Source organism: Hyla sarda, chromosome 3 (genome assembly GCF_029499605.1).
Source record: "Hyla sarda isolate aHylSar1 chromosome 3, aHylSar1.hap1, whole genome shotgun sequence".
Classification (NCBI taxonomy): domain Eukaryota; kingdom Metazoa; phylum Chordata; class Amphibia; order Anura; family Hylidae; genus Hyla; species Hyla sarda.
Window position 1 is genome coordinate 367196207 of NC_079191.1, and position 27056 is coordinate 367223262.

Genomic DNA, 27056 nt, shown 5'->3' on the forward strand with positions numbered 1-27056 from the left:
TATCATTTTAACCGTATGGACCTACAGAATAAAGAGAATGTGTCATTTTTACCGAAAAATGTACTGCGTAGAAACAGAAGCCCCCAAAACTTACAAAATGTTGTTGTTTTTTTTTCAATTTTGTCTCACAATGATTTTTTTTCCATTTCGCTGTAGATTTTTGGGTAAAATGACTGATGTCATTACAAAGTAGAATTGGTGACGCAAAAAATAAGCCATCATATGGATTTTTAGGTGCCAAATTGAAAGGGTTATGATTTTTTAAAGGCAAGGAGGAAAAAACGAAAATGTAAAAACGTGAAATCGCTCAGTCCTTAAGGGGTTAAGAGAAGAAGAAACTGCAAGAGGACATAGTTTTAAATGTTATTTCTATGTTTTCCCTCCGCTCCTTTTGCTCCCATAGTCTTTAATGGGAGATGAGAAAACAGCATAGCACCACAAGTTACTCTACTTATATAACTCCTGGAGTTGGTGCAGTTTTTTTTAGCCAAATCCAGTAGCGGGTTCAAAGTGAATGGAAATAAAAAAAGACTCCTTCTTCTCCAGTTGTCTTTATCAATTTCTTGGTTTAGATAAAAAAATATGCATTAAAACTGCAGTGCTGTTTTTCCAAAAAACCAACCTAAAGGGGTTGGGGAACAATAACTAAAAATCTAAATCCATATTTATTCATCTGTCATAATTCTGCATTTGCACATTGGTGAACAGAGGCAGAATTGTGTTGGGAGACAGGTAGATTAGTTGATATATTTTTTACTTAAAGTAGATTTCGAAATATATTGTCCTGTAAAATGCATCATGTACAACACAACTGAGAATTTGAACAATGGTATCCCCCAGTAACATAGTGCCAGTCAGGAATGTCGCCTAACAGTACACATTTTACCATGAACTTCCAGAATTCCAGTTAATTGGGCAATAACTTGCAAGGAATCCTACAATCCCGGCTGGCACACTTCCTGAATTCATTTTCTTGTGTTTACAAAATGTTTCAGTTGGTGTCTAGAAGTTACACAACCACACACAAAAGAGAGTAAGCGTATCAAAGCATTCACGACATTTTCTTCCTCTTTGGTAAGAAGCCCTGAGAAATGTAAACACTAGTGTTACATTTAGATAAATGGATTAGTTATGCCTCTAATCTTTAGTGCAGACTGTAACCCCAAAGGAATGTCTGTCCATGATGTAATGCAAGGATGTCTTGACGGGGGTCATTATTATCAAGTGGCTCTGTGCTGACCCATGTAGGGGGTCTTAAGTGGGGGAACCCACTTTATGCAATAATACGACCCTAATACAGCATATGGGTAGGGTTGTCTTCATCAGACAACTGCTTTTATTTTTGTCTCTTATTCTTAATACTACTGATGTACCTTACTCAGTGGCATAGCTACAACTATAACAATTGCTACATGGCCCAGATACTTTGAGAGCCCATTCGTGTACAGTAACAGGGCTTGTGATAAGAAGCAGCAGCCACACAACCATTCAATCAAATAATTATTTCTGTCTGCCTAGATCACTAGCGGGAGCTGCCTAAATATACTTTAGATTCATGTAATCAGTTTTCATTTGGAGTTATATACTGTAAATCTCTATGCAGTGATCTCTGATAGTGGGTGGCTCCAGGCACCCGGGATCCTTTTAGTGTATTCAAAGGAAATAGGGAATGTGGTGACGCCAAAGTTGTGGTGTGACCACGGGGCGTGAAGGGTGTAGGTGGATGGGGCAAATGGTATTAACCTCAGGAGCAAGGTATTATTAACCCCTAATGTTCGTGACGCCAGAGTGGTTTTTCCAGTGACCACCCGAACGGTAGCACCGCTATCCCAAGGTTAGGCAGGGCAATAATAGTCCAAGACCAGGTAAGGGTTAACGGTAGCTTTACTGAGGTTAGACAGTTGTTAAAGTCTTTACAGCTAGGCCAGAATCCCAGAGAGTAGAGACAGCAGACATAGATGAGTTGACTTACTGACAATGTGGCTGGTGTGCAGGCTTTATGGCCACCAGGTGTACTGGACACAGGATCTGTGATGTCTGTGCTTTACTGATCCTCAGGATCTAAGAGAGATTGTAATGGCTCCCCCTCTTATAAAGGGGGGCTGAGCAAGAATCCCATAGGTCAAGCTGCAGGTCAGGTGGTCAACTGGTGCTCTCTGGGTAACAAACACATCATGTGAACATAACAGGTGATACCTCCAAAGGTCCTTAAAGATGCTTTATACCTTATATACCTATACATAACATTATGCACTATATTTACAACACTATACATAACATTAGACTTACTACTATGGTGGAGATGCTGCAGGAGAGCCCCTAGGACAATAAGGGATTCAACCTGACAAGGCCTAAGTATCGTACAGGAGTATATCCTGTACTGGGACATTACGAACCCCCCTACTTATCAGGTTGAGCACCAGTTATTGAGGGTCGAAGCGGCCTTGGGGACGAATGCAGTCCTGGGGCATTGCAATTAACGTCCATTTCCAGGCTGTGGTTTGGTTTGAGAAACTGAAAACACAATAGAGTCTTTGTATAATTGTCCATAAATGTCAATACATGCTATGGTGAATTTTTTGTACTCTGGTTCCAATGGAATCAGCAGGTTTAACCAAGACATGCTTTCTATGGAAGTCTGAAAACACCAGAAATATGGTGTTAACCCTTAACCTCCCCCCCCCTCCCAGATCTCAAGGGATATTTGCATCTCATCACATCCATCTCAAATCTAAATAACAAGGAGTTAATTCCTCAAAAGAGGAGAGAGACCTTCCGAGAAACCTTACCCTTCACCTCCGGACCAAAAGGTACCTGCGAGGTTCCAGGTTCGATGTCCCTTTTAGCCGAAGCTACTAAGGGACCACAAATGCTCCCGGGATCCCCCTTGGCATTAGCCAAGGTATCTGCCCGCAGAGCTGTTAACGGTCAGTACCCTGCCCATGCAGGAGTATCCAGGGTTTTTGCAGGGAGGTGCGGAACCTAATGGCCACACACACCTCCCCTAGACTGCTAGGAGGGACACCCAGAAGGGCTACCGCATCCTAACAATCCTGTGGACACACAACATGCAAAAAGTGACACAGTGACAAAAAAGAAATAAATAAGTGAATGTGTGCAGATATACTGCCCGGACATCTGGCCGGATCTATAAAAATTTCTCTGATCCTAGCCAGAAGGCCGGGAATCAAAAGGTGAGTGCCACAAGGTGAAGAGTTCATGGTGCCAGTGCTTCCACTCAGTGAGCCAGTACACCCAGTGAGTTTTGGCACCTTGGGGTCACCACTCCCCAAGGCACTAAAGTACCTTGGCTCTAGATCCTCTCAGCCTCATGGTGAGACCCAGAGGGAAACAGGTCACTTCGGGGCAGCCGTTGAGCTGATTCCTCAAATCCAGCCCGGAACACCTGCTCCCTCCATGCAGCACCCGTCCTCACCAGTCTCGCATCGATGGTGTCTGGTCCACCAATAAAACTGATAAGAACAGATACTACACTTGATCTTAGCCAAAAGGACGAGAAGAACCTTTTCTGGTGGCACAGTTGAGTACTGACATAGTTCAAAATTATACAGGTAACTTTTTTCAGCCAGTATACAGCTGTTTTGGACTTGTCAGCCTTCATCAATGTAAGTGAGAGCATTGAAAATTATAATATTATTACAGTATTCTGTAATACATTATTTAGATGTTGAGGGATTATACACATAGTGATGCCCAAGTGCTGTAGCCAATAGCAATAAGGTTCATATTCTGCAAAAGTGTTTATGTTGGGTTCACTGTATACTGTGGGTTTATAAGGTTGCAGCACATTTTTGTGCACTATACTTCAGATGTAGGTCCAAATGTGTTCAGTGCTTTTAGTGAAAGTTTAATAGTTGCTTACAATGTGGAATCTGGAACACAAAGCACCCATGTCTGAAGTGTAAAGCTCTGCCCAGACAGAAGATATGAATGAACAAAAATGGCCTCACATGAGCGATCTATCAAGGCCTGTGGTTTCAGACCCTGCAACAGATCTGATAAGTAAACTCCTTTAGTTTACCCGCTCACATCAACAGAGAATTATTTCATGATCACTGAGCCTTGCATTTGGAAAACTATAGGTATGGTTTTATGCCAGGAGACTGACTGATGTGTAAGCCTGGAACACTATTCGTTAATTCCTAAGGTGTAACAAGAAACCTTGATTGCGGCGGGTTACCTCTACACTCATTGTATCATGCCGAAACCTAAGCCACTTTACAGCTGTATAAATAGCAATTACAATATGTGCTTAGTTAAAGGAAAGTTTATGCCCTCACTTTGGGGAACAAGGTCGCAAAATGTGTGAAAATACATAGTGCAGCCAGATACAGTGGGGCAAAAAAGTATTTAGTCAGCCACCAATTGTGCATGTTCTCTCACTTAAAAAGATGAGAGAGGTATACCTCAACTATGAGAGACATAATGAGAAGAGAAATCCATATAAATCACATTGTCTGATTTTTTAAGAATTTATTTGCAAATTATAAGAAAATGGAAGACATACAAGACCACTGATAATCTCCCTCGATCTGGGGCTCCACGCAAAATGTTGCCCTGTGGTGTCAAAACGATCACGGGGAGCAAAAATCTCAGAACCACACGGGTGGATCACGTATGGAAGACATACAAGATCACTGATAATCTCCCTTGATCTGGGGCTCCACGCAAGATGTCACTCCGTGGTGTCAAAATGATCACGAGAACGGGGAGCAAAAATCCCAGAACCACACGGGGGGGGGGGGGGACCTAGTTCCAGCTGCAGAGAGCTGGGACTAAAGTAACACACTACGCCGCCAGGGACTCAAATCATGAAGTGCCAGACGTGTCCCTATGCTTAAGCCAGTACATATCCGGGCCCATCTGAAGTTTGCTAGAGAACATTTGGATGATCCAGAAGAGTATTGGGAAAATCTCATATGGTCAGATGAAACCAAAGTAGAACTTTTTGGTAAAAACTCAACTCGTCGTGTTTGGAGGAGAAAGAATGCTGAGTTGCATCCAATGAACACCATACCTACTGTGAAGCATGGGGGTGGAAACATCATGCTATGGCGCTATTTTTCATCAAAGGGACCAGGACAACTGATCGGTGTAAAGAAAAGACTGAATGGGGCCATGTATCGTGAGATCATGAGTGAAAACCTCCTTCCATCAGCAAGGACATTGAAGATGAAACGTGGCTGGGTCTTTCGGCATGACAATGATCCGAAACACACCGCTCAGGCAATGAAGGAGTGGCTTCATAAGAAGCATTTCAAGGTCCTGAAGTGGCCTAGCCAGTCTCCAGATCTCAACACCTTAGAAAACCTTAGGAGGGAGTTGAAAGTCTGTGTTGCCCAGCGACAGCCCCAAAACATCACTACTCTAGAGGAGATCTGCATGGAGGAATAGGCCAGCAACAGTGTGTGAAAACCTTGTGAAGACTTACAGAAAACATTTAACCTCTGTCATTGCCAACAAAGGATATATAACAAAGTATTGAGATGAACTTTTGTTATTGACCAAATACTTATTTTCCACCAACATTTGCAAATAAATTCTTTAAAAATCAGACAATGGTATTTTATGGATTTTTTTTCTCATTATGTCTCTCATAGTTGAGGTATACTTATGATGAAAATGACAGGCCTCTCTCATCTTCTTAAGTGGGAAAACTTGCACAATTGGTGGCTGACTAAATACTTTTTTGCCCCACTGTATGTTGTTCCTTTAGGCCAGGGCTACACTGCAATTTTTTTTCTGATAGCTGCAGTTCACAAGATTTGGATGTAAGCAAAGACCTGAAAAAGTAAAAAATCTGTGTAAAAATGCCCCATAAAGCAAGAAAGAAAACATATGAAAACGATAGGCTCACTTTAAGTAAAGGCATATTGAGCCTCAAAATACAGTGTGGAAACATAACCTCACACCTCATGGCTTCTTATACAGTTACAACTATTGCATATATATATATATATATATATATATATATATATATAGCATATGCAATATATAACATATGCAATTGTCTTGGAAAACTGTTGGATCTGTTTTTCTTGCACATAGTTTATTTTTTTGTGAAGCCTAAGTCTTATCTTGGTAACAAATGCTATTTAATATAATCATCCAACCTCTACATGCAGGAAATAAATCATCTGCTCTAATTTACAACAAGTTTAGAAGAGGGGGAAGCTGATTTGGGAGGCTGGAGACATCACTGAAACCTTCTCCCGCTGTTCTGCCTACAAAAGAGATTAAATAAGCTTATTGAATATCTCTTGAAAAATTACCGTATCTTTACCAATGTTGCAGAACCCCTAGGTCTATACACCTTATCACATTTTCTACTTATCAACATTACAACCCTTGATTTTCCTCCTCACATGTTGCAGGACTGGGAATATCCTCCATTGCTACTTCTTGCTTCAAGAGTGGCTATGAATTATTGTCTGTCACCGATACAGCAAGTGACACACTAGAAATGACTCCAATCGTGTCCATATATAATGTTTGGCATGGTGAATGTCTTATATAACACAAGTATTGTTTCTCCTAGAATTTATGTTTTTTAACACAAACCCGAACAAGAGTTTCAAACAAAGATGGAGTACACAAGATGGGAACAGTCCTAGTTTAGAATTTTAACCCCTTGGGGACCGAGCCCATTTTGACCCTAAGGACCGGAGCGTTTTTTGCACATCTGACTTCTGTCACTTTAGGCATTAATAACTCTGGGATGCTTGCACTTATGAATTTGATTCCTAGATTTTTAGTGACATATTCCACTTTATGTTAGTGGTAAATTTCTGTTGATACTTGCATCATTTCTTGGGGAAAAATTCCAAAATTTCAAGGAAAATGTGAAAATTTAGCATTTTTATAACTTTGAAGCTCTCTGCTTGTAAGGAAAATAGACATTCCAAATAAATTATATATTGATTCACATACACAATGGCCCTCATTTACAAAGACTGGAGTGTCGGTTAGTTTTTTTTTTCAGTGTACTCGTCTTTTTTTTCCTTGTGATTTACTAATCTGTCGCATGTGTCATTTTTTTTTTTTGGGTCGCACGATATTAAATTCTGTCGCACGGGAATAAAAAGTGTTGCACTGGAAAAATAAAAATTAAACCAAATAAATAAAGTTACTCTGCACAAGGATGTAACTTAACATTCATGATTGTTAATGGGTTAACAACCCAAAAGTTTTTTAAATATATATATTATATATATTAAAAAACAAATATTTATATATATATATATATATATATATATATATATATATATATAAATTAAAAAAATCTATTACATAATTTAATCATAAAAGCGTTGAGGGGTTAAAAATGCTTTTAAAGTATAAAACAAGTAATTTAATCATGAACCACAATGGTCAGCTGTCCCTTCCTCAAAAACACTAAATTTTTCCATTTTCACTTGATCCCTGGGCTGTCGATTTTTCAGAGTTGAGAAATCACACTTTTTTCAGTGATTTCACAATTACTCCGAGAGATTTTTCCATCTTGTCGGGTTAACGCCCATTTTTTAGTAAACCCCGCCCATTTCGTAGGTCCGAGTGTTTTTGAAAATATAGGTTGTGCGCCTAAATTTTGGGCGCAGATTTGGTTGCACGCGGGATGCGACCAAATTTTGGCCGCAATAACCGAGAAAAACCGTCGGTTCTCCTTTGGTAAATGAGGGCCAATATGTCTACTTTGTTGACATCATAAAGTTGACATGTTTTAACTTTTTGAAGACATCAGAGGGCTTCCAAGTTCAGCAGGAATTTTCCAATTTTTCAAGTAAATTTCAAAATCTGAATTTTTCAGGGACCAGTTCAGTTTTGAAGTGAATTTGAGGGTCTTTATGTTAGAAATACCCCATGATGGACCCCATTATGAAAACAGCACCCCTCAACGTATTCAAAATGACATTCAGAAAGTTTGTTAACCCTTTAGGTGTTTCACAGGAATAGCAGCAAAGTGGAGGCGAAAATTCAAAATCTTCATTTTTTTACACTAACATGTTCTTGTAGACCCATATTTTTTATTTTTACAAGGGGTAAAAGGAGAAAAAGCCCCCCAAAATTTGTAACCCAATTTCTCTTGAGTAAGGAAATACCTCATATGTGGATGTAAAGTGCTCTGTGGGTGCACTAGAGCAGTGGTTCTCAACCTTTTCGGCGACCGTACCCCCAAGGCCTGAAAGTATGTCCGCGGGTACCCACTCACACGGAAATTGCGCTCGAGGGGTACCCGCGGACAAAAGGCGTGTTCTTACCTTTATACTAATGCATCCCCCCTCCATCTTAATCCCCTTGTGCTATTATTCCCCCTCCATCTTAATCCCCTTGTGCTATTATTCCCCCTCCATCTTAATCCCCTTGTGCCATTATTCCCCCTCTATCTTAATCCCTTTGTCATACTATTCTCCTCTCCCTCTTATCCCCTTTTGCCATTATTCCCCCTCCATCTTAATCCCTTTGTCATACTATTCTCTTCTCCCTCTGATCCCCTTTTGCCATTATTCCCCCTCCATCTTAATCCCTTTGTGCAGTGGCGTCACTAGGGGGGGACCAGAGGGGGCCATGGCCCCCCTAGATCAGGCCGTGCCCCCCCTTGTGCCCCCCCCCCAATTTAACCCAGGGCACGCACGCGTTCCACACTCATGGCATGCGGGGTCCACTTGAGTGACATGCGGGGGGCTGCCGACATTCACTTGTAAAAGTTATGCATGGTAGGGTGATGCGGCCATAAGGGCTGGCCGCATCACTGTGAGCAGGCCGGCACTGCTGTCATAGACTCACTGCGCACAGGCACGTCTCCTGCGTCCTTTACCCTCCCACACAAGAGGAGAGGAGAGAAAAGAAAACACCTCACCACTGCTAGTGCGTCTCCTCTGGGCCTTTCCCAGTCTGTGATGCTGTGTGTTGATAAAGGGGCCTTGGTGCTGGGCAGCTCCTCTGCCTGCCTGATTACTCAAGAACCTGCTGCCATTGCTAGCAAGTTGTCTGCCGTGCTGAGTGAGGGAGAGAGGCCATTCATCTTCTCTCTTGTCAGCAGTGAAAAGCTGTCAGAGCCCACCGCTGAGGAAGTTATCACAGTCAGGTTTCTTATCTTTCTGTATGGAGGGGATCTCTAAGTAGTTGTGGCTATGAGGTAAATTCATCCCTTTCCTGGCAGCACTTTTCTTGTCAGTAAGGTTTGATTCACCAAGTTTAACCCTTAGCTTGACAGGATCCTGAGTAATATACTGTAATACTCCAGAGCTGTACTCACTATTCTGCTGGTGAGGTCACTGTGTACATACATTACATTACTTATCCTGTACTGATCCTGAGTTATATCCTGTATTATACTCCAGAGCTGTACTCACTATTCTGCTGGTGGGGTCACTGTGTACATACATTACATTACTTATCCTGTACTGATCCTGAGTTATATCATGTATTATACTCCAGAGCTGTACTCACTATTCTGCTGGTGGGGTCACTGTGTACATACATTACATTACTTATCCTGTACTGATCCTGAGTTATATCCTGTATTTTACTCCAGAGCTGTACTCACTATTCTGCTGGTGGGGTCACTGTATACATTATTTATCCTGTACTGAACCTCACTTATATCCTGTATTATACCCCAGAGCTGTACTCACTATTCTGTTGGAGGTGTCACTGTGTACATACGCTTAACTTCACCATGCCATTTCAGTGTGCTCCGCTGACCGCTGCCTGCCAGAGCTGCCACTGACACAAGGAGAGTGAGAGAGCCTGCAGCAAGAACAGATTTGGAGGTATGAAAGTGCTCCTGCCTCAACTATTAGGTAGAAGTGTAACTTTGTTGTAGACCCCTCTGTCCATCCCTGACCCATCTGTTCTGCTGATGGAATCTAGTAAGTAAGGGGGGGCTGAGCAAGTAAGCGGGGGCTGAGCAAATAAGAGGGAGCAGATAAAGTAAGGGGGAACAGAGCAAGTAGAGGAGAGCAGTGAGCAGAGCAAGTAAGGGGGGGGGGCTGAGAGCAGAACAAGTAAGGGGGACCTGGGCAAAAAAGGGGGAGCAGAGCATGCAGACAGTGCGGCTAGCCCTTACCTACCTGAGATTGCAATTTGCAGAGGGAGCCAGTGGAGCGGACAGTACGGCTACACATCATCTACCTGAGAAAGCAGTTTGCAGAGGGAGTCTGCAAAAATCTAATTTATTTTAAATTTTTTTTAATTAAACATGTTCTGCACAGTGTGTGTGTGTATATATATATATATATATATATATATATATATAGTAAATTTAAGTAGCCGTATTAGTCCAGTGATGCAGATGCAAATCATAAAATGTTGCAGTATCTTGTAATACCTTTTTTATTGGACTAACAGCATTTTGTAGATACAAGCTTTCGGGATTCCTCCCTTTATCAAGTCCAAAGCAAATTTGCTTTGGACTTGATAAAGGGAGGAATCCCAAAAGCTTGTCTCTACAAAATGCTGTTAGTCCAATAAAAAAGGTATTACAAGATACTGCAACATATATATATACACACACACGTTTTAAAATTGCCCCCCCCCCCCCCCACTTTTGTCACTGGCCCCCCATGTGCCCCCCCTAAATATGAATGCTGGAGACGCCACTGCCCTTGTGCCATTATTATCCAATATGGCAAAAGGGGATTAAGATGGAGGGGGGAATAACGGTACAAGGGGATTAAAATTGAGGGGGAATAATGGCAAAAGGGGATTAAGATGGAGAGGGAGGATAATCAACTCCCCCCAGCCCCCCACCCTCCATCTTAATCTCATGTGCCATTATTCCTCCCTCCTTCTGATCCTCTTGCGCTATTTTCCCACCTCCATCTTAATCCCCTTGTGCCATTATTCCCCCTTCCATTTTAATCCCCTTGCACCATTCCCCCTTCCTCTGATAACCCTTTTGCCATATCTGATAATAATGGCACAAGGGGATTAAGATGGAGGGGGAAATGGCAAAAGGGGATCAGAGGGAGGGAGGAAAAATCACACAAGGGCATTAATATGGAGGAGGGGGAATAATGACACAAGGGGATTAATATAGAGGGGGGGGGGTTGATAACTCCCCCCTCCCTCTGATCCCCTTTTGCCATTATTCCCCCCCCCCCCCCCCCCTTCATCTTAATCCCCTTGTGCCATTATTCCCCCTTCCTCTGTTCCCCTTTTGCCATATCGGATAATAATAGCACAAGGGGATTAAATTGGAGGGGGGAATGATGGCACAAGGGGATTAAGATGAAGGAGGAATGATAGCACAAGGTGATCAGAGGGAGGGGGGATAATCAACCCCCCCCCCTCCATATTAATCCCCTTGTGTCATTATTCCCACCTCCCTCTGATCCCCTTTTGCCATTCCCCCCCCCCCCCCTCCATCTTAATCCCCTTGTGCCATTATTATCCGATGGCATAAGGGGATCAGAGGAAGGGGGAATGGTGCAAGGGGATTAAGATGGAAGGGGAGAGGGATAATGGCGGACGGGGGGGGGGGGGGGGATGGGGAGTAATAAAGCCCAAGTCATTACATTTTAATGCCTTGTGCTTTATTACTCCCCATTCCCCCTCCGCCATTATCCCTCTCCCCCTCAATCTTAATGCCTTGTGCTCCGTCCCATACATCCCCCCTCCGTCCCATACAGTTGTTTTTTAACTCTTTTTTTTTTTTACCTGGCGTCCTGCGGTCCCGTTGCCTGCTCCTTAATGCAGCGCATCCCTTTCGGCGCGGCCACACTGACGTGTGACGTCCTTCTGCACTGTGCGGCAACTCTGCGCAACGTCAGGGGAGGTCACACATCTCCCCGGCAACCATGCAGCTAGCTTACAATAGCTGCGGCCGCAGCTCTGTACAGTGAGCTGCCGCGGCTATGCGCTGGCAAATACTGGCCAATGCATGGCCGGTATTTGTCTACGCTTTTGCGTACCCCCAAGCAACCCCTGGCGTACCCCTAGGGGTGCGCGTACCCCAGGTTGAGAACCCAGGCACTAGAGTGCTCAGAAGAGAAGGAGCAACAATGGGATTTTGGAGAGCGAATTTTGCTGAAATGTTTTTTACGGGGAATGTCACATTTAGGAAGCCCCTATGGTGTCCGAACAGCGAAAAACACCCAACATGGCAAACTATTTGGGAAACTACACCCCTCAAGGAACGTAACAACTGGTACAGTGAGCCTTAACACCCCACAGGTGTTTAAAGAATTTTCAATAAAGTTGGACGTGAAAATGAAAATTTTTATTTTTTTCACAAAAATGCTTGTTACTCCAAATTTTTCATTTTCACAAGGGGTAATAGGTGAAAATGTCCCCCAAAATTTGAAACAGCATTTCTCTTGAGTAAGGAATTACCTCATATGTGGATGTAGAGTGATCTGTGGGTGCACTAGAGGGCTCAAAATGGAAGGAGCGACATTGGGCTTTTTGGAAAGCGAATTTTGCTGAAATGGTTTTTGTGGGGCATGTCACATTTAGGAAGCCCCCATGGTGCCAGAACAGCAAAAAACACCCCACATGGTATACTATTTGGGAAACTACACCCCTCAAGGAATGTAACAAGGGGTGCAGTGATCATTTACACCCCGCTGGCGTTTGACAGATCTTTGTAACAGTGGCCTGTGCAAATGAAAAATTGCATTTTTTATTTTCATGGACCACTGTTCAAAAAATCTATCAATCACCTGTGGGGTGTTAAGGCTCACAATACCCCTTATTACGTTCCGTGAGGGGTGTAGTTTCCAAAATAGGGTCACGTGTTTGTATTTATTTTTTTGCGTTTCTGTCAGAACCACTGTAACCAGCAGCCATCCCTGTGAAAATCACCACTTTAGGCCACAAATGTACATGGTGCACTCTCACTCCTGAGCCTTGTTGTGCGCCCGCAGAGCATTTTACGTCCACACATGGGGTATTTCCGTACTTGGGAGAAATTGTCTTACAAATTTTGGGGGTCTTTTTTCCCTTTTACCTCTTATGAAAATGAAAAGTATGGGGCAACACCAGCATGTTAGTGTCAAAAATGAAATAAATTTTCTCTAACATGCTGGTGTAGATACCAACTTTACCTTTTCATAAGGGGTAAAAGGAGAAAAAGCCACCAAAAATTAGCAGTTTTCCCCAAACCGGGTGCCTACAGCTGTTGCAAAACTCCCAACATGCCTGGACAGTCAACGGCTGTCCAGCAATACTGTGAGTTGTTATCTTGCAACAGCTAGAGGCTCCGTTTTGGAAAAACTAACGTACAAGATGTTTTTAATTTTATTGTGGGGGGGGGGGGGGGGGCGACAGTGTAAGGGTGTAGTGTATATGTGGTGTTTTACTCTTTATTTAGAGTTAGTGTAGTGTTTCTAGGGTACATTCACACAGGCAGGGGTTTACAGTAAGTTTCCCGCTGCAGCGGAAAATTTGCCAATATCAGCCCGGAATCACCGCAAATCAGTGATCTGAATTGATCGCCGATTTGCGGTGATTGCCGACATGGGGGGGGGGGTCTCAGGACCCCCCAGGCATTTGCACGGGATGCCTGCTGAACGATTTCAGCAGGCATCCCGGTCCGACCCCCGTCCGGCTAGCAGCGAGGATCGAAATTCCCACGGGCGTACAGGTATGCCTTTGGTCCTTAAGCACCAGGGCACAAGGGCATGCCCATACGCCCGTGGTCCCCAACAGGTTAAAGGAAATCTGTCATCAGTTTCACCTGCACCAACCTGTTGATACAGACAGTTAATGCAGGTGACACTGATGACAACCATATTTACCTAGTCCCATTCTGTGCTCCGGTTCTCCCGCTATCTTCGTCCCTTGGTTTGATTCTAGGGCTGACTTGGAGCATGGACGGAGCTTGCTGACATCTCTGTTTGCTAGCAGTGGAACCCAGCAGAGAAGCAGCAGCGGAGGTCAGGAACCTCTGCCCATTTTCAAAGTCGCCCCGGAACAAAAAAAAATGGAGGAAGATAGCAGGAGAAATGGAGAACGGAATGGGATCAGGTAAGTATGATTGTCATTAGTGTCACCTGCACTACCTGTCTGTACCGACAAGTTAGTGCAGGTGACACTGATGACAGATTCCCTTTAAGAAATTTTTGCAAAAGTGCAAAAAAGCACAATTTATTTGCTGTGCATACAAACTGTTACAAAAATATTTGTAAACAGGGCTCAGCTTCTAGTTCACTGTTACACAAGCAGGGATAAGGAAAGGGGGAGTGAGGAGGCATTCTAGTGCTCAGCACTTCAGGGGCTTGAAAACGCCTCTTTGACACTTGGCACCAGATAATAAAAATGTTTTTCTAAATTATGAAAGCACAGTGTCAGCAGTTTGTGAATGTGAATTGCAGCTGACAAATCTCCTTTAACTGGGCACTGTCAGATACAAAAACTTTTTATATGTTGTATAAGTTGGTAAATCATTACCTTTCTAATATAAAAATCATGGCCTATAAAATCATGGCTTTGTCCAAGCTGAAGCACAGGCATGGACAGAAGACAGTACAGAGGAGAGCTATCAGACAGGAGAGAGCACAGAGGAGTAATATCAGACAGAAGAGAGTACAGAGGAGAGCTATCAGACAAGAGAGAGCACAGAGGAGTGCTATCACAGAAGAGAGTACAGAGGAGAGCTATCAGACAGAAAAGAGTACAGAGGAGAGCTATCAGACAAGTGAGAGCACAGAGATGTCATGTCAGACAGGATAGAGCACAGAGGAGTAATACCACACAGGATAGAGTACAGAGGAGTATTATCAGACAGGAGAGAGGACACAGGAGTCATATCAGACAGGAGAGAGCACAGAGGAGTGCTAGCCCACCCTCACTTACTGGACTTTGTCCATGCCTGTGCTTCAGCTTGGACATGATTTCTATAAAAAGGAAATAACATTTTCTTATGAAGTATATTAGAAAGGTTAATGTTTTGCCATGATGTACAACATATTAAAAGTTGTTGAATCTGACAGTGCCATTTAAGTTAATGCAATGGCCCAGATTTATCTATTGAATACAAAAACTGGAGTAATTTGCCCATGACAACCAATCACGCCTCATCTTTGATATCGTAATGAAACCTTGTAAACTGAAAGCTGACCTGTGATTGGTTGCTTTGGGCAAAATGCTCCAGTTTTGTCTAAGGCTGGGTTCACACTACGTTTTTGCCAGACTGTTTTCAATCCTTTTTTCAAAAGAAAACCGTATGGCAAAAAAACGGACGGAACAGTATGGAAAAAGTAAACCGTATGCGTTTTTAAACAGTATACTGTTTTTAAAAGTGCATACAGTTCCGTCAGTTTTTATAGAAAAAAAAACCATACGTTTTTGAAAATGTTGTCCATATGAGGGCTTGTTCTTTGTGCCAACAATTTTACTTTGTAATATCATTAATAATTTCACTACAAAATCTATGGCAAAACCAGAAAAAAATTATTTGTGGGGCAAAATTAAAAAAAATGTAAAAATACATTTGTAATTTTTAGTGGCTTCCGTTTCTACGCAGTGCAGTTTTCGTTAAAATTGCACCTTATATTTATTCTTTAGGTCCATACAGTCACAAGGATACCCAATATATATATACGGTAGGTTTGATTTGATTTTACTACAAAAAAATTACTACATGCACCAAAATTAATACGTTGAAAAATGTCCTCTTCTGACCGTATAACTTTTCTATTTTTCCGTACAAGGGGTGCTGTGATGTGAAGTTTTTATCGGTAGCATTTTTGTTTTGATCGGACTTTTTGATCGCTTTTTATTCATTTTTTTTATGGTATAAAAAGTGACCAAAAATACGTTACTTTGGAATTTTTTTTCCCGGGTACACCATTGACCGTGCAGGTTTAATTAATGATATATTTTTATAGTTCGGACATTTCCACATACCACATATGTTTATTTTTATTTATTTATTTACATTGTTTTTTTATGGGAAAAGGGGCGTGATTCAAACTTTTATTAGGGAAGGCGTTAAAACACATTTATTAACACTTTATTTTTCTTTTTAGTGCCCCATAGGGGACTATAATATTGCACACACTGATTTCCTACACTGATTACTGCCATGCAATAGCATGGCATTGATCAGTGTTATTGCTGCTCGACTGCTCCTGCCTGGATCTCAGGCACGGAGCAGTCATTCGGCAATCGGACAGCAAGGAGGCAGGTAGGGATCCTCCTTGCATCCTGCAAGCTGTTCGGGACACCGCGGCGGTCCCGAACAGCACCACTGAGCTAACCGGTAATGTTTACATTTGTTTTAGATGCAGCAATCAAGTTTGATCACCGCGTCTAAAGAGTTAATGCCAGACATCAGCCTGATCGACGATGTCTGGCATTAGCCATAGGTCCTGGAAGCTTATAGCAACCGGGACCCACTGGGAATGATGCGCGCTCACCTGCTCACCTCTTACATTGGGAGCCGCAGATGGACATTAATGAACGTCCATTTGCGGCAAGGAGTTAAAGGGGTTCTCCGGTGCTTAGACATCTTATCCCCTATCCAAAGGATAGGGGATAAGATGCCTGATCGCGGGAGTCCCGCCGCTGGGGACCCCCGTGATCTTGCATGCGGCACACCGTTTGTAATCAGTCCCCGGAGCGTGTTCGCTCCCGGTCTGATTACCGGTGACCACAGGGCTGGCGGCGTGTGACATCACGCCTCCGCCCCCGTGTGATGTCACGCTCCGCCCCTCAATGCAAGTCTACAGGAGGGGGCATGATAGCTGTCACGCCCCCTCCCGTAGGCCTGCATTGAGGGGCGGTGTGTGACGTCACACGGTGTAATTGTTCACAATGTCTTCAACTTTTTTTCCTCCCTTTCTCTCTGGTGGATGGATAACTTATGTAAACTACCTATTCCCTGATGACTGACAGGGGAAACCACATCATTTTCTGCTGTATCTGAAAGGAAAAAAGTGTAAAATTGCATAATGCAGAGCACACATTTTTATGACAGAGGGTTGACAGCATTCATTTCCTTTTTATAACTAAAAGGTGATGTTTGGAATTTTGCCTTCCTTCCTTCAGTAGTTAACAATCTTAGAAAGTGTAACGTAAAACAAAAATAACTTGCCTTTATAAGATATTTTATTTATTAGGAATCTGATTTCTATCTTTATTTCCCTAGAAAAATGATCTCCACAATCAACTATGACCAAAGCTGATGGAGTGATAGAGTCAGCACTTTAGTATTTCTCCTTTCCACCGTCTAAGACAGTTCTGTGCAGAATCCTTTGAATCTTGGACTGTACAAATGGGTATTGATATTTTCATTATACCAGTCTGCATTTTTTAAGCCTCAATACAATTCCATCATTATGTTAAAGGGGTACTCCACTGGAAAACGTCTTGTTTTTAAATCAACTGGTGCCAGAAAGTTAAACAGATTTGTAAATTACTCCAATTTAAAACTCTTAATCCTTCCAGTACTTATCAGCTGCTGTATACTACAAAGGAAGTTCTTTTCTTTTTGAATTTTCTTTTTGTCTGACCACAGTGTTTTCTGCTGACCCCTTTGTCCATTTCAGGAACTGTCCAGAGCAGGAGCAAATCTCCATAGCAAACCTCTCCTGGACAGTGCCTGACATGGACAGAGGTGTCAGCAGAGAGCACTGTGGTCAGACAGAAAGGAAATTCAAAAAGAAAAGAACTTCCTCTATAGGATACAGCAGCTGATAAGTACTGGAAGGATTAAGATTTTTTTAAATAGAAGTAATTTATAAATCTGTTTACCTTTCTGGCACCAGTTGATTTAACAAACAAAAAAATAATTTCCAGCAGAGTACCCCTTTATGCCCAGCAACCTGACAATCTGGAATTTCTTTTCTTTCCTGGCTTCCATAAGCCTTAACTTTTTAATTTTTGCATCTATAAAATGCTTGTTATTTGCAGGATCAATTGTACTTTATTGTACTTTTTAATGACACCCCTCATTTTACCATATAATACACTGTGAAAGAAAGAAAAAATTTGTGGGGTGAGCTTTCGTTTTTTTACATAGTGCACTTTGCAGTTGCCAGGTTATCTTTATTCTATGGGTCAGTACGATTACAATTTTTTTTAATAGCTTTTGTTTATTTTACTACTGTTAAATGTTAAAACGTAAAGAGTATCTGTCATTTAAAAAAAAAAAATAAATAAATAAATGTGACATGTCCTAACAACATTTCAAAAGATTGGCAGCGATCTGAGTGTTCAGATCTTCACTGATCATGAAAACGAGTCGGGAGAAGACTGTGCTGCCTTATGCTTCTCTCCCTGATCTGTATCAGATGAGACACACTCCATAGACTTACTGTTACGCCGAGCGCTCCGGGTCCCCGCTCCTCCCCGGAGCGCTCGCTACACTCTCGCTACTGCAGCGCTCCGGTCAGATCCACTGACCCGGTGCGCTGCGATACCGCCTCCAGCCGGGATGCGATTCGCGACGCGGGTGGCGCCCGCTCGCGATGCGCACCCCGGCTCCCGTACCTGACTCGCTCTCCGTCGGTCCTGTCCCGGCGCGCGCAGCCCCGCTCCCTAGGGCGCGCGCGCGCCGGGTCTCTGCGATTTAAAGGGCCACTGCGCCGCTGATTGGCGCAAGTGGTTCTAATTAGTGTGTTCACCTGTGCACTCCCTATGTATACCTCACTTCCCCTGCACTCCCTCGCCGGATCTTGTTGCCATTGTGCCAGTGAAAGCGTTTCCTTGTGTGTTCCTAGCCTGTGTTCCAGACCTCCTGCCGTTGCCCCTGACTACGATCCTTGCTGCCTGCCCCGACCTTCTGCTACGTCCGACCTTGCTTCTGCCTACTCCCTTGTACCGCGCCTATCTTCAGCAGTCAGAGAGGTTGAGCCGTTGCTAGTGGATACGACCTGGTCACTACCGCCGCAGCAAGACCATCCCGCTTTGCGGCGGGCTCTGGTGAACACCAGTAGTGACTTAGAACCGGTCCACTAGCACGGTCCACGCCAATCCCTCTCTGGCACAGAGGATCCACCTCCTGCCAGCCGGCATCGTGACAGTAGATCCGGCCATGGATCCCGCTGAAGTTCCTCTGCCAGTTGTCGCCGACCTCACCACGGTGGTCGCCCAGCAGTCACAACAGATAGCGCAACAAGGCCACCAGCTGTCTCAACTGACCGTGATGCTACAGCAGCTACTACCACAGCTTCAGCAATCATCTCCTCCGCCAGCTCCTGCACCTCCTCCGCAGCGAGTGGCCGCTTCAGGCCTACGACTATCCTTGCCGGATAAATTTGATGGGGACTCTAAATTTTGCCGTGGCTTTCTTTCTCAATGTTCCCTGCACTTGGAGATGATGTCGGACCAGTTTCCTACTGAAAGGTCTAAGGTGGCTTTCGTAGTCAGCCTTCTGTCTGGAAAAGCTCTGTCATGGGCCACACCGCTCTGGGACCGCAATGACCCCGTCACTGCCTCTGTACACTCCTTCTTCTCGGAAATTCGAAGTGTCTTTGAGGAACCTGCCTGAGCCTCTTCTGCTGAGACTGCCCTGTTGAACCTGGTCCAGGGTAATTCTTCCGTTGGCGAGTACGCCGTACAATTCCGTACTCTTGCTTCAGAACTATCCTGGAATAATGAGGCCCTCTGCGCGACCTTTAAAAAAGGCCTATCCAGCAACATTAAAGATGTTCTGGCCGCACGAGAAATCCCTGCTAACCTACATGAACTCATTCATCTAGCCACTCGCATTGACATGCGTTTTTCCGAAAGGCGTCAGGAGCTCCGCCAGGATATGGACTTTGTTCGCACGAGGCGTTTTTTCTCCCCGGCTCCTCTCTCCTCTGGTCCCCTGCCATCCGTTCCTGTGCCTCCCGCCGTGGAGGCTATGCAGGTCGACCGGTCTCGCCTGACACCTCAAGAGAGGACACGACGCCGCATGGAGAATCTCTGCCTGTACTGTGCCGGTACCGAACACTTCCTGAAGGATTGTCCTATCCGTCCTCCCCGCCTGGAAAGACGTACGCTGACTCCGCACAAAGGTGAAACAGTCCTTGATGTCAACTCTGCTTCTCCACGTCTTACTGTGCCTGTGCGGATATCTGCCTCTACCTTCTCCTTCTCTACTATGGCCTTCTTGGATTCCGGATCTGCAGGAAATTTTATTTTGGCCTCTCTCATCAACAGGTTCAACATCCCGGTGACCAGTCTCGCCAGACCCCTCTACATCAATTGTGTTAACAATGAAAGATTGGACTGTACCATACGTTTCCGCACGGAGCCCCTCCTAATGTGCATCGGACCTCATCACGAAAAAATTGAGTTTTTGATCCTCCCCAATTGTACTTCCGAAATTCTCCTTGGACTACCCTGGCTTCAACACCATTCCCCAACCCTGGATTGGTCCACTGGGGAGATCAAGAGTTGGGGTACCTCTTGTTTCAAGGACTGCCTTAAACCAGTTCCCAGTACTCCTTGCCGTGACCCTGTGGTTTCCCCTGTAACCGGTCTCCCTAAGGCCTATATGGACTTTGCGGATGTATTTTGCAAAAAACAAGCTGAGACTCTACCTCCTCACAGGCCTTATGACTGTCCTATTGACCTCCTCCCGGGCACTACTCCACCCCGGGGCAGAATTTATCCTCTCTCCGCCCCAGAGACTCTTGCTATGTCTGAGTACATCCAGGAAAATTTAAAAAAGGGCTTTATCCGCAAATCCTCCTCTCCTGCCGGAGCCGGATTTTTCTTTGTGTCCAAAAAAGATGGCTCCCTACGTCCTTGGATTGACTACCGCGGTCTTAATAAAATCACGGTAAAGAACCGCTACCCTCTACCTCTTATCTCTGAACTCTTTGATCGCCTCCAAGGTGCCCACATCTTTACCAAACTGGACTTAAGAGGTGCTTATAATCTCATCCGCATCAGAGAGGGGGATGAATGGAAAACGGCATTTAACACTAGAGATGGACACTTTGAGTATCTGGTCATGCCCTTTGGCCTGTGCAACGCCCCTGCCGTCTTCCAAGACTTTGTTAATGAAATTTTTCGTGATCTCTTATATTCCTGTGTTGTTGTGTATCTGGACGATATCCTGATTTTTTCTGCCAACCTAGAAGAACACCGCCAGCATGTCCGCATGGTTCTTCAGAGACTTCGTGACAATCAACTTTATGCCAAGATGGAGAAATGTCTGTTTGAATGTCAATCTCTTCCTTTCCTAGGATACTTGGTCTCTGGCCAGGGACTACAAATGGATCCAGACAAACTCTCTGCCGTCTTAGATTGGCCACGCCCCTCCGGACTCCGTGCTATCCAACGTTTTTTGGGGTTCGCCAATTATTACAGACAATTTATTCCACATTTTTCCACCATTGTGGCTCCTATCGTGGCTTTAACCAAAAAGAATGCCAATCCTAAGTCATGGCCTCCTCAAGCGGAAGACGCCTTTAAACAGCTCAAGTCTGCCTTTTCTTCTGCTCCCGTGCTCTCCAGACCTGACCCATCTAAACCCTTCCTATTGGAGGTAGATGCCTCCTCAGTAGGAGCGGGAGCGGTCCTTCTACAAAAAAATTCTTCCGGGCATGCTGTTACTTGTGGTTTTTTTTCTAGGACCTTCTCTCCGGCGGAGAGGAACTACTCCATCGGGGATCGAGAGCTACTAGCCATTAAATTAGCACTTGAGGAATGGAGGCATCTGCTGGAGGGATCAAGATTTCCAGTTATTATTTACACCGATCACAAGAATCTCTCCTATCTCCAGTCTGCCCAACGGCTGAATCCTCGCCAGGCCAGGTGGTCTCTGTTCTTTGCCCGATTTAATTTTGAAATTCACTTTCGGCCTGCCGATAAGAACATTAGGGCCGATGCTCTCTCTCGTTCCTCGGATGCCTCGGAAGTAGAGCTCTCTCCGCAACACATCATTCCTCCTGACTGCCTGATCTCCACTTCTCCAGCCTCCATCAGGCAAACTCCTCCAGGGAAGACCTTCGTCACTCCACGCCAACGCCTCGGAATCCTCAAATGGGGTCACTCCTCCCATCTCGCAGGCCATGCGGGCATCAAGAAATCCGTGCAACTCATCTCTCGTTTCTATTGGTGGCCGACTCTGGAGACGGATGTTGTTGATTTTGTGCGGGCCTGCACTGTCTGTGCCCGGGATAAGACTCCTCGCCAGAAGCCCGCTGGTCTTCTTCATCCTCTGCCTGTCCCCGAACAGCCTTGGTCTCTGATTGGTATGGACTTTATTACAGACTTACCCCCATCCCGTAGCAACACTGTTGTTTGGGTGGTCGTTGATCGATTCTCCAAGATGGCACATTTCATCCCTCTTCCTGGTCTTCCTTCAGCGCCTCAGTTGGCAAAACAATTTTTTGTACACATTTTTCGTCTTCACGGGTTGCCCACGCAGATCGTCTCGGATAGAGGCGTCCAATTCGTGTCAAAATTCTGGAGGGCTCTCTGTAAACAACTCAAGATTAAATTAAACTTTTCTTCTGCTTATCATCCTCAATCCAATGGGCAAGTAGAAAGAATTAACCAGGTCCTGGGTGATTATTTACGGCATTTTGTTTCCTCCCGCCAGGATGACTGGGCAGATCTTCTTCCATGGGCCGAATTCTCGTATAACTTCAGAGTCTCTGAATCTTCTTCCAAATCCCCATTTTTCGTGGTGTACGGCCGTCACCCTCTTCCCCCCCTCCCTACTCCCTTGCCCTCTGGTTTGCCCGCTGTGGATGAAATAAATCGTGATCTTTCCACCATATGGAAAGAGACCCAAAATTCTCTCTTACAGGCTTCATCACGCATGAAGAAGTTTGCTGATAAGAAAAGAAGAGCTCCCCCCATTTTTTCTCCAGGAGACAAGGTATGGCTCTCCGCTAAATATGTCCGCTTCCGTGTTCCTAGCTACAAATTGGGACCACGCTATCTTGGTCCTTTCAAAATTTTGTGCCAGATTAATCCTGTCTCTTACAAACTTCTTCTTCCTCCTTCTCTTCGTATTCCTAATGCCTTTCACGTTTCTCTTCTTAAACCACTCATCATCAACCGTTTCTCTCCCAAACTTGTTTCTCCCACTCCTGTTTCCGGCTCCTCGGACATCTTCTCAGTAAAGGAGATACTGGCCTCCAAGAAGGTCAGAGGGAAAACCTTTTTTTTGGTCGATTGGGAGGGCTGTGGTCCTGAAGAGAGATCCTGGGAACCTGAGGACAATATCCTAGACAAAAGTCTGCTCCTCAGGTTCTCAGGCTCTAAGAAGAGGGGGAGACCCAAGGGGGGGGTACTGTTACGCCGAGCGCTCCGGGTCCCCGCTCCTCCCCGGAGCGCTCGCTACACTCTCGCTACTGCAGTGCTCCGGTCAGATCCACTGACCCGGTGCGCTGCGATACCGCCTCCAGCCGGGATGCGATTCGCGATGCGGGTGGCGCCCGCTCGCGATGCGCACCCCGGCTCCCGTACCTGACTCGCTCTCCGTCGGTCCTGTCCCGGCGCGCGCGGCCCCGCTCCCTAGGGCGCGCGCGCGCCGGGTCTCTGCGATTTAGAGGGCCACTGCGCCGCTGATTGGCGCAAGTGGTTCTAATTAGTGTGTTCACCTGTGCACTCCCTATGTATACCTCACTTCCCCTGCACTCCCTCGCCGGATCTTGTTGCCATTGTGCCAGTGAAAGCGTTTCCTTGTGTGTTCCTAGCCTGTGTTCCAGACCTCCTGCCGTTGCCCCTGACTACGATCCTTGCTGCCTGCCCCGACCTTCTGCTACGTCCGACCTTGCTTCTGCCTACTCCCTTGTACCGCGCCTATCTTCAGCAGTCAGAGAGGTTGAGCCGTTGCTAGTGGATACGACCTGGTCACTACCGCCGCAGCAAGACCATCCCGCTTTGCGGCGGGCTCTGGTGAACACCAGTAGTGACTTAGAACCGGTCCACTAGCACGGTCCACGCCAATCCCTCTCTGGCACAGAGGATCCACCTCCTGCCAGCCGGCATCGTGACACTTACATTGCAAAGTGTGTCTTGGTCATGTGACACAGAACTGGGAGAGAAAGGGCTCCTGATCGGTGGATGACTGAACACTCAATACATGTGCCTCTTTTTGATGGTGGTCTCGCAATTCTTCTGTGATTTTTGCCCCAATGTTTACTTTTAACAGCATACAAAATGACTGCCATCTCAGGTTTTTCCAGGTTGCAGTGCAGCCCGAGACATTAGATCACTACTCAGGTGTTTAGAGGAAGCCTGTCTTTACTTCAATGGGTGGAGTGACCGCTGAGTGGGAGGGAGATCATTTTGCAGTGAATTGTAGCTTTGCAACAGCTGGAGGCACCCTGGTTAGTAAAAAATTTGTCTATTGCATGGAAAAGAGCACAGTTGTGTTTCAATGGGTGGGGTGGCTGATGTGTGGGACGGAGAAAAGTAACCTCACACTTACATACAAGGAATCATGGGACTTCTACTTAGAGTGGGGGGGGGGGGGGGTACTCGAAAAGGAAATATCCATTTCACAAATAGATAGCCACAGCGTTATGGTTGACTCAAAGCATAGCTGTTTAGTTCCAAGACAAGCACAGATCCTTCCTAAGCATGTCCATTACTGTCTGGCAGGTAAGTACTAAAATCACCTTATGGTGGATAACCCCTTTAAGTTCATCTAGGGGACTTTTATACTAATTAATGCTATGCTATGCAGGTAGATTTGCACTCTGCTGGAATAGCCTGCCTTTGGCTACTATAGGAAGCATGGAGGCCTAGAGAAAGGCCTCAGAATGCCATAGTAACCCATCATCACTTCTGCAATGCAATCGTGGGATGCCGAATGGGTGCTAGACCTCTGTGCCTGATATAGTAGATTTGACACCCGACAGGTGCTTTTTAAATGCTGAAATCACAATTATTCTTGGCATTTAGGGGTTAAATGACTGGCATCACCGTGTTTGATATCATCTGATGGTAGATCGTTAGGAATCACAAGGTAATGGTAAGGAGACAGAAGACCTTTTTTATGCCAGGCGCTGCCAACTTGTTCACACTTGGAGGAAAATGAATGAAAGGATCCTTAAGATGTCCTTAGCAAAGAAGTTTATTGCTAAAACAATAAAATACAGCAGGGTGATGCATTTCGAGGATAGCCCCCTCTTCTTTAGATCAATGATCGAAGATGATCTGAGGAAGAGGAGGCTACCCTCGAAATGCACCATCCTGCTGCATTTTATTGTTTTATCAATAAACTTCTTTGCTAAGGACAACCTGAGGATCCTTTTGTTCATTCTCCTCCAAGTGTGAACATGTTGGCAGCGCCTGGCATAAAAAAGGTTTTTTCTCCCCCACCATTACCTTGTGATTGCCTACAGGACAAGTGGCCCTTGTTCCTGGACCTATGGGCTGAGCAGCGACTTGGACATAATTTGTTACCCTATCACTGGGGTGATAAGTGTTTTTTCTTTTGAGGTGAGCGGCCACCTGACAGAGATATGGGACTTCCCCCTCATTTCTGAGCCATCTCTACCAAGGATAATACACGAGGCGCCGGTCTCGATTTTCTTTTTTCCTCACTTTCTTATTCTAGATTGTTAGGAGGCCACCATACACTTTGGACTGTCAGCCACTTATGTGTATGGGCACCTTTATCCAAATGATAGATGTTGCAAACATAATTTTATTCTTACCCATACAATAGTGTCAAGTCATATTTATCTTACCTTGCCCTTTCCAAATGTCTATAATAATATAGCCTAGTAGGCAATGAGAATACCCAGTGTACATTCCTCCCCAGCAATAGTGCATGGTGTACTGTTCTTGCCATCATAATTTGTAGAAACTTATTGATACATGACAAAAAAATTTGAAGTTTGTAATTCCCAATGAATAGGAGAGCAGAAGCAAAAATCAAGTGAAATATTTAACCCGACCTGAAGACGTCCTTGACCCATGCTTTCTGCCCAATACAGCCCCATCTCACTACTTCTACTTTCCTCAAAGCTCCTTTAACAACAAATTAATCTTGAAATGTCTCCCAACCTTTCCTTCAATACACTTTCTGACCTCTTACAATCTGGCTTGTGATCCCAACCACTTCACTGAAACTACCGTATGTTAGCCAAAGTCACCAGACATACTTCATTTCTCTATGCTTCCACTCTTAGGCCTGTACTTAGCCTTCAACATTGTTTTACTTCGATTACAAACTCTCAGTATTTTACTCTTTGTGCTATCTTGTTCTGTAGCATCTCCCATGCTCATACTACTTAGTCCTTTCTTCCTCTTTATTGGTGCCCCTGAAGGTCTTGTCCTGGGATCCCTTCGCTTTTGATACTTTTTGAATAAGAAAGCTCATAAACTCTTATGGCTTTCAAAATCACTGTCAGTCATCTCCTCCTTCAATCCTCCTACTTCCTGAACTTGGAGTAACCTTTGCTTCTGCCATGTCCTTCAGACTACACATACAACGCCTCCTCCTGCTCAAAACATTATCTGAATTCTCTCATTCTTCAATCTAAAGTCAACTAAATCAGGATCCTACATTGACTACTGTAACACCCTCTTGCTCCCTTCAAGGGTATGTTCACACTGACAAAAGATGTTCTGTATTTAAGACAAGCCGATTTTCGCAAAAAAAAACAAAAACAACAGAGTGTCGCCTTAGAAAACCCTGCCTCCATGAACTTTAATAAAATCAAAAGAAATGCAAAAAACAGAAGTGACATATTTGTTTACGCACTTCAGTGCTGAAGCTCCCATTATAGTCAATGGGAGCTTCTAGGCTGGCCCCCCACACTGCCCACAGCTCAAAGGAAACCACAGCACTTCTTTTGCCTATTGTGAATTTGCAATGTCCCAGTTCAAGAGTGTTTCATATGGTTTAATGAAGGAAGCACCTAACCGTCTTGTACTGTATGTAAAAAGTATTGTACTGTAGTTAAATTGCACTTTTATGTTATCAGGTAATGGCACATAGTAAACATGGTGTTAAAGGGGTACCTCAGTGGAAAATATTTTATTTTTTAAATCAACTGGTGCCAGAAAGTTAAGCAGATTTGTAAATTACTTCTATTTCAAAATCTTAATCCTTCCAGTACTTATCAGCTGTTCTGTGAAGGAAGTTCTTATATTTTTGACTTTCCAGTCTGACCACAGTG

At 44.5% G+C, this 27056-nt stretch overlaps 1 protein-coding gene and 1 long non-coding RNA gene across 8 annotated transcripts in view; one reads left to right on the plus strand and one right to left on the minus strand.

Annotated features, from left to right (window-relative positions):
* LOC130362758 (golgin subfamily A member 6-like protein 22) overlaps positions 1 to 27056 on the minus strand; it is a 127556-nt gene that overhangs the window by 79858 nt on the left and 20642 nt on the right. Inside the window, exon 2 of one of the 7 annotated variants that reach the window (XM_056567735.1) lies at positions 1973 to 2156. The exons of 5 other annotated variants lie outside the window; for them this stretch is intronic. The gene's annotated coding sequence lies outside the window, so the exon portion shown is untranslated. Of the gene's footprint in view, positions 1 to 1972; positions 2157 to 8878; positions 9011 to 27056 lie in introns of those variants that run through there. One more of the 7 variants, XM_056567736.1, reaches the window with a different exon arrangement.
* Positions 9018 to 17354, plus strand: LOC130362759 (uncharacterized). Its single transcript, XR_008891557.1, has 4 exons — positions 9018 to 9157; positions 9713 to 9794; positions 15532 to 15569; positions 17117 to 17354. It is a non-coding gene; the product is annotated as an uncharacterized LOC130362759 (long non-coding RNA).